A 10005-nucleotide genomic window follows, 5' to 3' on the forward strand; every position below is an offset into this window, starting at 1 on the left:
ACAACTGCACGGGGTCCGGCGGCCCCTCTAGCGACGCCCCCCGCGCTCACATGGTTACGGGGGGAGGCGGGGCCAGCAAAAGCCGACCGCCGCCGCTAAACAAAACACCACGACGCTTGACTTTGGACAGGCAGGTGCAGCTCCGCCGAAGCAGAGCTTCCAAAAATACCGTAAACTCGGGGCAGTTCCCCTCCACGGAAATCTTTAGTAAAAGGCGAAAGATTTGTACGAGATGAAGAGAAACCCGAGCGATGGCTGCCACAGGGCACGCTGGTCGGAGAGCACGAACGGCGCCGGTCGTGGACATGAGGGTGACTCCAAGGCGTTGCCCAGTGGCAACAAGACGGCAGTATCAACATCCCCTTTAAATTTAAAAAAAAAAAAAAAAAAAAAAAAAAGAGTAAAAGGGCGGGAAAACCCAAAAGGGGCCGAAAAGGGAGGTGGCGCGGTTGGCCAAAAGACCTGGCGAGGACTCCTGCTGTGTCTGTCTGTCTGTCTGTCTGTCTGTCTGTCGAGGAGGATTTCATCAGAGTCAGTCAGTTCCACTGGGTCGGTTCTTTACTTCCACAGTCAAAGGGATGTGCACCGTTCCCGGAGTCACTGCAATACCGGGTCGATGCGTGGAGCGGACGGAGCAAGCCCCTCTTCCGTCTCCCTGTTCCAAAAATCAGATTAATATATGGTCCTCGGGTAGAGGACGTATCAGATATTAAACTGATAAGAACAGATACTACACTTGATCTTAGCCAAAAGGCCGAGAAGCGATACCCCACAACTGCACGGGGTCCGGCGGCCCCTCTAGCGACGCCCCCCGCGCTCACATGGTTACGGGGGGAGGCGGGGCCAGCAAAAGCCGACCGCCGCCGCTAAACAAAACACCACGACGCTTGACTTTGGACAGGCAGGTGCAGCTCCGCCGAAGCAGAGCTTCCAAAAATACCGTAAACTCGGGGCAGTTCCCCTCCACGGAAATCTTTAGTAAAAGGCGAAAGATTTGTACGAGATGAAGAGAAACCCGAGCGATGGCTGCCACAGGGCACGCTGGTCGGAGAGCACGAACGGCGCCGGTCGTGGACATGAGGGTGACTCCAAGGCGTTGCCCAGTGGCAACAAGACGGCAGTATCAACATCCCCTTTAAATTTAAAAAAAAAAAAAAAAAAAAAAAAAAGAGTAAAAGGGCGGGAAAACCCAAAAGGGGCCGAAAAGGGAGGTGGCGCGGTTGGCCAAAAGACCTGGCGAGGACTCCTGCTGTGTCTGTCTGTCTGTCTGTCTGTCTGTCTGTCGAGGAGGATTTCATCAGAGTCAGTCAGTTCCACTGGGTCGGTTCTTTACTTCCACAGTCAAAGGGATGTGCACCGTTCCCGGAGTCACTGCAATACCGGGTCGATGCGTGGAGCGGACGGAGCAAGCCCCTCTTCCGTCTCCCTGTTCCAAAAATCAGATTAATATATGGTCCTCGGGTAGAGGACGTATCAGATATTAAACTGATAAGAACAGATACTACACTTGATCTTAGCCAAAAGGCCGAGAAGCGATACCCCACAACTGCACGGGGTCCGGCGGCCCCTCTAGCGACGCCCCCCGCGCTCACATGGTTACGGGGGGAGGCGGGGCCAGCAAAAGCCGACCGCCGCCGCTAAACAAAACACCACGACGCTTGACTTTGGACAGGCAGGTGCAGCTCCGCCGAAGCAGAGCTTCCAAAAATACCGTAAACTCGGGGCAGTTCCCCTCCACGGAAATCTTTAGTAAAAGGCGAAAGATTTGTACGAGATGAAGAGAAACCCGAGCGATGGCTGCCACAGGGCACGCTGGTCGGAGAGCACGAACGGCGCCGGTCGTGGACATGAGGGTGACTCCAAGGCGTTGCCCAGTGGCAACAAGACGGCAGTATCAACATCCCCTTTAAATTTAAAAAAAAAAAAAAAAAAAAAAAAAAGAGTAAAAGGGCGGGAAAACCCAAAAGGGGCCGAAAAGGGAGGTGGCGCGGTTGGCCAAAAGACCTGGCGAGGACTCCTGCTGTGTCTGTCTGTCTGTCTGTCTGTCTGTCTGTCGAGGAGGATTTCATCAGAGTCAGTCAGTTCCACTGGGTCGGTTCTTTACTTCCACAGTCAAAGGGATGTGCACCGTTCCCGGAGTCACTGCAATACCGGGTCGATGCGTGGAGCGGACGGAGCAAGCCCCTCTTCCGTCTCCCTGTTCCAAAAATCAGATTAATATATGGTCCTCGGGTAGAGGACGTATCAGATATTAAACTGATAAGAACAGATTTTTTTTTATATTCGTTTTATTTCAAATCAAAAAATATCCAAACAATATACAGAGTCCACATCAGACATAATTAGACTACCCACCACCAAGACACCCTAAACACACCATTTACCTACAGACATGACGTACACACATGACATCCCACATCAGATAACCCCATCCCCGACTCCATCTTTAATCCTCCCCAACACAACCAAACATGCACTTCCCCACACCACCCACCAAGGGGCGCCAGAACAAAAACAGATCAACACAGTACAACAGCACAAAACCCCATTACCCAAAGCACCCACTCCAAGCAACAGCAAACAGCAACATCCCAACACAGCATACAACATACAACTCAATCAGTCCGCCATCCCCGTAGTCCTCTTCAAATTGCCCTCATCCCACCCAAGCAAGCCTCCCGAAGAAGGGGGGGAAGGGGAAGGAACCCCCTCCCGCACAGAGCCCGTCGACCCGTCCGACTCCTCCTCGCCACTAGACTGCGCCACCTCCGTCACCATCGACCAAGCACCACCATCCTCCTCCTGCAGGGCCCCATACCTGTTGGAGACGGGGACACTGCCCGCACCCTTGCACCTGCGGACCGGAGTCCCCGGCGAGCCACCTTCACTCCCATCCAGCAGAGGGCGCTTCACCGCCCCCGACGTCATCGCCGCACACACTGCCATCTCAGCTTCCTGGGAGGCGGAAGCCTCCGCCCAGTCTCCCCCACTCCTCTCTCCAGCACCAGTCACCTGGCGGCCATCTTGAGGACCATGCGGCTTAGCCGTAGCCGTAGCCGCCAAGCGGCCATCTTGGCTACCCCGCCGCACGGCTCCCGGACCACCAACAGACGCTGCAGGCACCTTTGCTCCACTCGCTCCCGACACCGGCTCCCCAGCAGGCACCGTCCTCACCACAGCAGGCACCAAGGGAGCCCCCGCAGCAGGAGCCGAAGTCCCCACAGCAGCGGAACGCCAGATGCCTACCGGCCGCCCAGCCACCACACCAGCGTAACTTGCCCGCTTAGGACACTCAGCAAACAGATGGTCAATCGCCCCACACAAAACACAAGCCCTCACTTCTTTACAGTCTCTAACCAAATGCCCCACCACCCCACAGCGCAAACATGACTTCACCACACACTGACTCCGCAAATGCCCCAAACCCCCACAACCCCAGCACTCACTCGGTAAGTCAGGTAGGAAAATCCTCCCACGATCCGGACCCAGCGAGAAAGCGAAGGGAGGCCGCAGCTGACGAGCCCCGTCCTCCGACATCCGAAACTTCACGCGAAACCTCCACTTCCCCGTCCAGAAGCCGTTCACGTCCAAGATCCGCTCCGGAGCCGTCATCGCCGCACAGTACCGCCCCAGGAAACACCGCACATCCTCCTCCCGGACGTGGGGGTTAAAAACCTGCACCACGACCGTGGAGAGAGCATTCCACTGCACCGCCCGAACTCCCGTCAGCGCCGCCGGCAAACCCGCCGGGCGAAACAACCGACACGCCCGCTCCATATCCTCCGCCGTCCGAAAGGTGACGTCGAAGCACGTCCCATGCACCGCCTCCTGCAGACACAAGACCTCCTTATCCGATGACTGCAGATGCTCCTTCACCATCGCCACTCCAAAGAACTCCCGAGTAAGCACCTCCGCCTTGTCCGCCGGAACCAGGAACCTTATTCCAAATCTGGGGATCCCCGACCACGTCTCCACCGGATCTCCCGCCATCGCTGTCTCAGGTAATCCTCTGATAAGAACAGATTTTTTTCTATTCGTTTGGGACAGGGGAAAAGGGGAAGTGGAGGGGAAAGGAAAGGTATGGGGGAGGAATGTGCCCCCCTGGCGGACGGTGGTTCAATGCCACAATGGCACGGTCCACAGACTCTAGGGGGATTAACAAAAATAAAGACAAACAACACAGATTTGGCTCCCTCCCTGGCGGCACTGCAATACCGAGGAGGGCTCCGGGTGCAGGGACAAGCCCCACCCCATTTAAACATGGGAAGTGTAGCACAATGCAATCCGGTCGATCGCTCGGAACCGGCTGCTACACTTGATCTTAGCCAAAAGGCCGAGAAGCGATACCCCACAACTGCACGGGGTCCGGCGGCCCCTCTAGCGACGCCCCCCGCGCTCACATGGTTACGGGGGGAGGCGGGGCCAGCAAAAGCCGACCGCCGCCGCTAAACAAAACACCACGACGCTTGACTTTGGACAGGCAGGTGCAGCTCCGCCGAAGCAGAGCTTCCAAAAATACCGTAAACTCGGGGCAGTTCCCCTCCACGGAAATCTTTAGTAAAAGGCGAAAGATTTGTACGAGATGAAGAGAAACCCGAGCGATGGCTGCCACAGGGCACGCTGGTCGGAGAGCACGAACGGCGCCGGTCGTGGACATGAGGGTGACTCCAAGGCGTTGCCCAGTGGCAACAAGACGGCAGTATCAACATCCCCTTTAAATTAAAAAAAAAAAAAAAAAAAAAAAAAAAAAAAAAAAAGCAAAAGGGCGGGAAAACCCAAAAGGGGCCAAAAAGGGAGGTGGCGCGGTTGGCCAAAAGACCTGGCGAGGACTCCTGCTGTGTCTGTCTGTCTGTCTGTCTGTCTGTCTGTCTGTCTGTCTGTCTCTCTGTCTGTCTGTCGAGGAGGATTTCATCAGAGTCAGTCAGTTCCACTGGGTCGGTTCTTTACTTCCACAGTCAAAGGGATTTGCACCGTTCCCGGAGTCGCTGCAATACCGGGTCGATGCGTGGAGTGGACGGAGCAAGCCCCTCTTCCGTCTCCCTGTTCCAAAAATCAGATTAATATATGGTCCTCGGGTAGAGGACGTATCAGATATTAAACTGATAAGAACAGATTTTTTTCTATTCGTTTGGGACAGGGGAAAAGGGGAAGTGGAGGGGAAAGGAAAGGTATGGGGGAGGAATGTGCCCCCCTGGCGGACGGTGGTTCAATGCCACAATGGCACGGTCCACAGACTCTAGGGGGATTAACAAAAGTAAAGACAAACAACACAGATTAGGCACCCTCCCTGGCGGCACTGCAATACCGAGGAGGGCGCCGGGTGCAGGGACAAGCCCCACCCCATTTAAACATGGGAAGCGTAGCACATTGCAATCCGGTCGATCGCTCGGAACCGGCTGCTACACTTGATCTTAGCCAAAAGGCCGAGAAGCGATACCCCACAACTGCACGGGGTCCGGCGGCCCCTCTAGCGACGCCCCCCGCGCTCACATGGTTACGGGGGGAGGCGGGGCCAGCAAAAGCCGACCGCCGCCGCTAAACAAAACACCACGACGCTTGACTTTGGACAGGCAGGTGCAGCTCCGCCGAAGCAGAGCTTCCAAAAATACCGTAAACTCGGGGCAGTTCCCCTCCACGGAAATCTTTAGTAAAAGGCGAAAGATTTGTACGAGATGAAGAGAAACCCGAGCGATGGCTGCCACAGGGCACGCTGGTCGGAGAGCACGAACGGCGCCGGTCGTGGACATGAGGGTGACTCCAAGGCGTTGCCCAGTGGCAACAAGACGGCAGTATCAACATCCCCTTTAAATTAAAAAAAAAAAAAAAAAAAAAAAAAAAAAAAAAGAGTAAAAGGGCGGGAAAACCCAAAAGGGGCCGAAAAGGGAGGTGGCGCGGTTGGCCAAAAGACCTGGCGAGGACTCCTGCTGTGTCTGTCTGTCTGTCTGTCTGTCTGTCTGTCTGTCTGTCTGTCTGTCTCTCTGTCTGTCTGTCGAGGAGGATTTCATCAGAGTCAGTCAGTTCCACTGGGTCGGTTCTTTACTTCCACAGTCAAAGGGATTTGCACCGTTCCCGGAGTCGCTGCAATACCGGGTCGATGCGTGGAGCGGACGGAGCAAGCCCCTCTTCCGTCTCCCTGTTCCAAAAATCAGATTAATATATGGTCCTCGGGTAGAGGACGTATCAGATATTAAACTGATAAGAACAGATTTTTTTCTATTCGTTCGGGAGAGGGGAAAAGGGGAAGTGGAGGGGAAAGGGAAGGTACGGGGGAGGAATGTGCCCCCCTGGCGGACGGTGGTTCAATGCCACAATGGCACGGTCCACAGACTCTAGGGGGATTAACAAAAGTAAAGACAAACAACACCGATTTGGCACCCTCCCTGGCGGCACTGCAATACCGAGGAGGGCGCCGGGTGCAGGGACAAGCCCCACCCCATTTAAACATGGGAAGCGTAGCACATTGCAATCCGGTCGATCGCTCGGAACCGGCTGCTACACTTGATCTTAGCCAAAAGGCCGAGAAGCGATACCCCACAACTGCACGGGGTCCGGCGGCCCCTCTAGCGACGCCCCCCGCGCTCACATGGTTACGGGGGGAGGCGGGGCCAGCAAAAGCCGACCGCCGCCGCTAAACAAAACACCACGACGCTTGACTTTGGACAGGCAGGTGCAGCTCCGCCGAAGCAGAGCTTCCAAAAATACCGTAAACTCGGGGCAGTTCCCCTCCACGGAAATCTTTAGTAAAAGGCGAAAGATTTGTACGAGATGAAGAGAAACCCGAGCGATGGCTGCCACAGGGCACGCTGGTCGGAGAGCACGAACGGCGCCGGTCGTGGACATGAGGGTGACTCCAAGGCGTTGCCCAGTGGCAACAAGACGGCAGTATCAACATCCCCTTTAAATTAAAAAAAAAAAAAAAAAAAAAAAAAAAAAAAAAGAGTAAAAGGGCGGGAAAACCCAAAAGGGGCCGAAAAGGGAGGTGGCGCGGTTGGCCAAAAGACCTGGCGAGGACTCCTGCTGTGTCTGTCTGTCTGTCTGTCTGTCTGTCTGTCTGTCTGTCTGTCTCTCTGTCTGTCTGTCGAGGAGGATTTCATCAGAGTCAGTCAGTTCCACTGGGTCGGTTCTTTACTTCCACAGTCAAAGGGATTTGCACCGTTCCCGGAGTCGCTGCAATACCGGGTCGATGCGTGGAGCGGACGGAGCAAGCCCCTCTTCCGTCTCCCTGTTCCAAAAATCAGATTAATATATGGTCCTCGGGTAGAGGACGTATCAGATATTAAACTGATAAGAACAGATTTTTTTCTATTCGTTTGGGACAGGGGAAAAGGGGAAGTGGAGGGGAAAGGAAAGGTATGGGGGAGGAATGTGCCCCCCTGGCGGACGGTGGTTCAATGCCACAATGGCACGGTCCACAGACTCTAGGGGGATTAACAAAAGTAAAGACAAACAACACAGATTAGGCACCCTCCCTGGCGGCACTGCAATACCGAGGAGGGCGCCGGGTGCAGGGACAAGCCCCACCCCATTTAAACATGGGAAGCGTAGCACATTGCAATCCGGTCGATCGCTCGGAACCGGCTGCTACACTTGATCTTAGCCAAAAGGCCGAGAAGCGATACCCCACAACTGCACGGGGTCCGGCGGCCCCTCTAGCGACGCCCCCCGCGCTCACATGGTTACGGGGGGAGGCGGGGCCAGCAAAAGCCGACCGCCGCCGCTAAACAAAACACCACGACGCTTGACTTTGGACAGGCAGGTGCAGCTCCGCCGAAGCAGAGCTTCCAAAAATACCGTAAACTCGGGGCAGTTCCCCTCCACGGAAATCTTTAGTAAAAGGCGAAAGATTTGTACGAGATGAAGAGAAACCCGAGCGATGGCTGCCACAGGGCACGCTGGTCGGAGAGCACGAACGGCGCCGGTCGTGGACATGAGGGTGACTCCAAGGCGTTGCCCAGTGGCAACAAGACGGCAGTATCAACATCCCCTTTAAATTAAAAAAAAAAAAAAAAAAAAAAAAAAAAAAGAGTAAAAGGGCGGGAAAACCCAAAAGGGGCCGAAAAGGGAGGTGGCGCGGTTGGCCAAAAGACCTGGCGAGGACTCCTGCTGTGTCTGTCTGTCTGTCTGTCTGTCTGTCTGTCTGTCTGTCTGTCTCTCTGTCTGTCTGTCGAGGAGGATTTCATCAGAGTCAGTCAGTTCCACTGGGTCGGTTCTTTACTTCCACAGTCAAAGGGATTTGCACCGTTCCCGGAGTCGCTGCAATACCGGGTCGATGCGTGGAGCGGACGGAGCAAGCCCCTCTTCCGTCTCCCTGTTCCAAAAATCAGATTAATATATGGTCCTCGGGTAGAGGACGTATCAGATATTAAACTGATAAGAACAGATTTTTTTCTATTCGTTCGGGAGAGGGGAAAAGGGGAAGTGGAGGGGAAAGGGAAGGTACGGGGGAGGAATGTGCCCCCCTGGCGGACGGTGGTTCAATGCCACAATGGCACGGTCCACAGACTCTAGGGGGATTAACAAAAGTAAAGACAAACAACACCGATTTGGCACCCTCCCTGGCGGCACTGCAATACCGAGGAGGGCGCCGGGTGCAGGGACAAGCCCCACCCCATTTAAACATGGGAAGCGTAGCACATTGCAATCCGGTCGATCGCTCGGAACCGGCTGCTACACTTGATCTTAGCCAAAAGGCCGAGAAGCGATACCCCACAACTGCACGGGGTCCGGCGGCCCCTCTAGCGACGCCCCCCGCGCTCACATGGTTACGGGGGGAGGCGGGGCCAGCAAAAGCCGACCGCCGCCGCTAAACAAAACACCACGACGCTTGACTTTGGACAGGCAGGTGCAGCTCCGCCGAAGCAGAGCTTCCAAAAATACCGTAAACTCGGGGCAGTTCCCCTCCACGGAAATCTTTAGTAAAAGGCGAAAGATTTGTACGAGATGAAGAGAAACCCGAGCGATCGCTGCCACAGGGCACGCTGGTCGGAGAGCACGAACGGCGCCGGTCGTGGACATGAGGGTGACTCCAAGGCGTTGCCCAGTGGCAACAAGACGGCAGTATCAACATCCCCTTTAAATTAAAAAAAAAAAAAAAAAAAAAAAAAAAAAAAAAGAGTAAAAGGGCGGGAAAACCCAAAAGGGGCCGAAAAGGGAGGTGGCGCGGTTGGCCAAAAGACCTGGCGAGGACTCCTGCTGTGTCTGTCTGTCTGTCTGTCTGTCTGTCTGTCTGTCTGTCTGTCTCTCTGTCTGTCTGTCGAGGAGGATTTCATCAGAGTCAGTCAGTTCCACTGGGTCGGTTCTTTACTTCCACAGTCAAAGGGATTTGCACCGTTCCCGGAGTCGCTGCAATACCGGGTCGATGCGTGGAGCGGACGGAGCAAGCCCCTCTTCCGTCTCCCTGTTCCAAAAATCAGATTAATATATGGTCCTCGGGTAGAGGACGTATCAGATATTAAACTGATAAGAACAGATACTACACTTGATCTTAGCCAAAAGGCCGAGAAGCGATACCCCACAACTGCACGGGGTCCGGCGGCCCCTCTAGCGACGCCCCCCGCGCTCACATGGTTACGGGGGGAGGCGGGGCCAGCAAAAGCCGACCGCCGCCGCTAAACAAAACACCACGACGCTTGACTTTGGACAGGCAGGTGCAGCTCCGCCGAAGCAGAGCTTCCAAAAATACCGTAAACTCGGGGCAGTTCCCCTCCACGGAAATCTTTAGTAAAAGGCGAAAGATTTGTACGAGATGAAGAGAAACCCGAGCGATCGCTGCCACAGGGCACGCTGGTCGGAGAGCACGAACGGCGCCGGTCGTGGACATGAGGGTGACTCCAAGGCGTTGCCCAGTGGCAACAAGACGGCAGTATCAACATCCCCTTTAAATTAAAAAAAAAAAAAAAAAAAAAAAAAAAAAAAAAAGAGTAAAAGGGCGGGAAAACCCAAAAGGGGCCGAAAAGGGAGGTGGCGCGGTTGGCCAAAAGACCTGGCGAGGACTCCTGCTGTGTC

At 54.9% G+C, this 10005-nt stretch overlaps 17 non-coding genes and 5 pseudogenes across 17 annotated transcripts; all 22 read right to left on the bottom strand.

Moving 5' to 3' along the window:
* Positions 1 to 138: 138 nt before the first annotated feature.
* Positions 139 to 252, bottom strand: LOC143135620 (U5 spliceosomal RNA). The gene has a single exon (XR_012989058.1). It is a non-coding gene; the product is annotated as a U5 spliceosomal RNA (small nuclear RNA).
* Positions 253 to 575: 323 nt separating this feature from the next.
* Positions 576 to 766, bottom strand: LOC143135554 (U2 spliceosomal RNA). Its single transcript, XR_012989041.1, has one exon. It is a non-coding gene; the product is annotated as a U2 spliceosomal RNA (small nuclear RNA).
* A 143-nt stretch (positions 767 to 909) lies between these two features.
* LOC143135621 (U5 spliceosomal RNA) lies at positions 910 to 1023 on the bottom strand. The gene has a single exon (XR_012989059.1). It is a non-coding gene; the product is annotated as a U5 spliceosomal RNA (small nuclear RNA).
* Positions 1024 to 1346: 323 nt separating this feature from the next.
* On the bottom strand, positions 1347 to 1537 carry LOC143135565 (U2 spliceosomal RNA). Its single transcript, XR_012989044.1, has one exon. It is a non-coding gene; the product is annotated as a U2 spliceosomal RNA (small nuclear RNA).
* A 143-nt stretch (positions 1538 to 1680) lies between these two features.
* On the bottom strand, positions 1681 to 1794 carry LOC143135623 (U5 spliceosomal RNA). Its single transcript, XR_012989061.1, has one exon. It is a non-coding gene; the product is annotated as a U5 spliceosomal RNA (small nuclear RNA).
* Positions 1795 to 2117: 323 nt separating this feature from the next.
* LOC143135494 (U2 spliceosomal RNA) lies at positions 2118 to 2309 on the bottom strand. Its single transcript, XR_012988990.1, has one exon. It is a non-coding gene; the product is annotated as a U2 spliceosomal RNA (small nuclear RNA).
* Positions 2310 to 4184: 1875 nt separating this feature from the next.
* On the bottom strand, positions 4185 to 4345 carry LOC143135608 (U2 spliceosomal RNA; annotated as a pseudogene).
* Positions 4346 to 4488: 143 nt separating this feature from the next.
* LOC143135624 (U5 spliceosomal RNA) lies at positions 4489 to 4602 on the bottom strand. The gene has a single exon (XR_012989062.1). It is a non-coding gene; the product is annotated as a U5 spliceosomal RNA (small nuclear RNA).
* Positions 4603 to 4960: 358 nt separating this feature from the next.
* On the bottom strand, positions 4961 to 5149 carry LOC143135527 (U2 spliceosomal RNA). Its single transcript, XR_012989018.1, has one exon. It is a non-coding gene; the product is annotated as a U2 spliceosomal RNA (small nuclear RNA).
* Positions 5150 to 5271: 122 nt separating this feature from the next.
* On the bottom strand, positions 5272 to 5435 carry LOC143135596 (U2 spliceosomal RNA; annotated as a pseudogene).
* Positions 5436 to 5578: 143 nt separating this feature from the next.
* LOC143135625 (U5 spliceosomal RNA) lies at positions 5579 to 5692 on the bottom strand. The gene has a single exon (XR_012989063.1). It is a non-coding gene; the product is annotated as a U5 spliceosomal RNA (small nuclear RNA).
* Positions 5693 to 6053: 361 nt separating this feature from the next.
* On the bottom strand, positions 6054 to 6235 carry LOC143135516 (U2 spliceosomal RNA). The gene has a single exon (XR_012989010.1). It is a non-coding gene; the product is annotated as a U2 spliceosomal RNA (small nuclear RNA).
* A 130-nt stretch (positions 6236 to 6365) lies between these two features.
* Positions 6366 to 6528, bottom strand: LOC143135602 (U2 spliceosomal RNA; annotated as a pseudogene).
* Positions 6529 to 6671: 143 nt separating this feature from the next.
* Positions 6672 to 6785, bottom strand: LOC143135626 (U5 spliceosomal RNA). Its single transcript, XR_012989064.1, has one exon. It is a non-coding gene; the product is annotated as a U5 spliceosomal RNA (small nuclear RNA).
* Positions 6786 to 7142: 357 nt separating this feature from the next.
* Positions 7143 to 7331, bottom strand: LOC143135535 (U2 spliceosomal RNA). The gene has a single exon (XR_012989026.1). It is a non-coding gene; the product is annotated as a U2 spliceosomal RNA (small nuclear RNA).
* A 122-nt stretch (positions 7332 to 7453) lies between these two features.
* On the bottom strand, positions 7454 to 7617 carry LOC143135597 (U2 spliceosomal RNA; annotated as a pseudogene).
* A 143-nt stretch (positions 7618 to 7760) lies between these two features.
* Positions 7761 to 7874, bottom strand: LOC143135627 (U5 spliceosomal RNA). The gene has a single exon (XR_012989065.1). It is a non-coding gene; the product is annotated as a U5 spliceosomal RNA (small nuclear RNA).
* Positions 7875 to 8228: 354 nt separating this feature from the next.
* On the bottom strand, positions 8229 to 8410 carry LOC143135518 (U2 spliceosomal RNA). Its single transcript, XR_012989011.1, has one exon. It is a non-coding gene; the product is annotated as a U2 spliceosomal RNA (small nuclear RNA).
* A 130-nt stretch (positions 8411 to 8540) lies between these two features.
* LOC143135603 (U2 spliceosomal RNA) lies at positions 8541 to 8703 on the bottom strand (annotated as a pseudogene).
* A 143-nt stretch (positions 8704 to 8846) lies between these two features.
* Positions 8847 to 8960, bottom strand: LOC143135628 (U5 spliceosomal RNA). Its single transcript, XR_012989066.1, has one exon. It is a non-coding gene; the product is annotated as a U5 spliceosomal RNA (small nuclear RNA).
* A 357-nt stretch (positions 8961 to 9317) lies between these two features.
* Positions 9318 to 9508, bottom strand: LOC143135486 (U2 spliceosomal RNA). Its single transcript, XR_012988982.1, has one exon. It is a non-coding gene; the product is annotated as a U2 spliceosomal RNA (small nuclear RNA).
* Positions 9509 to 9651: 143 nt separating this feature from the next.
* LOC143135629 (U5 spliceosomal RNA) lies at positions 9652 to 9765 on the bottom strand. The gene has a single exon (XR_012989067.1). It is a non-coding gene; the product is annotated as a U5 spliceosomal RNA (small nuclear RNA).
* Positions 9766 to 10005: the final 240 nt, after the last annotated feature.

The sequence above is a fragment of the Alosa pseudoharengus genome, unplaced genomic scaffold (assembly GCF_046254945.1).
Source record: "Alosa pseudoharengus isolate Yale_2024_CS ecotype anadromous, Long Island Sound unplaced genomic scaffold, YU_APseudo_1.1 YU_APseudo_1.1_scf_2, whole genome shotgun sequence".
NCBI lineage: Eukaryota > Metazoa > Chordata > Actinopteri > Clupeiformes > Clupeidae > Alosa > Alosa pseudoharengus.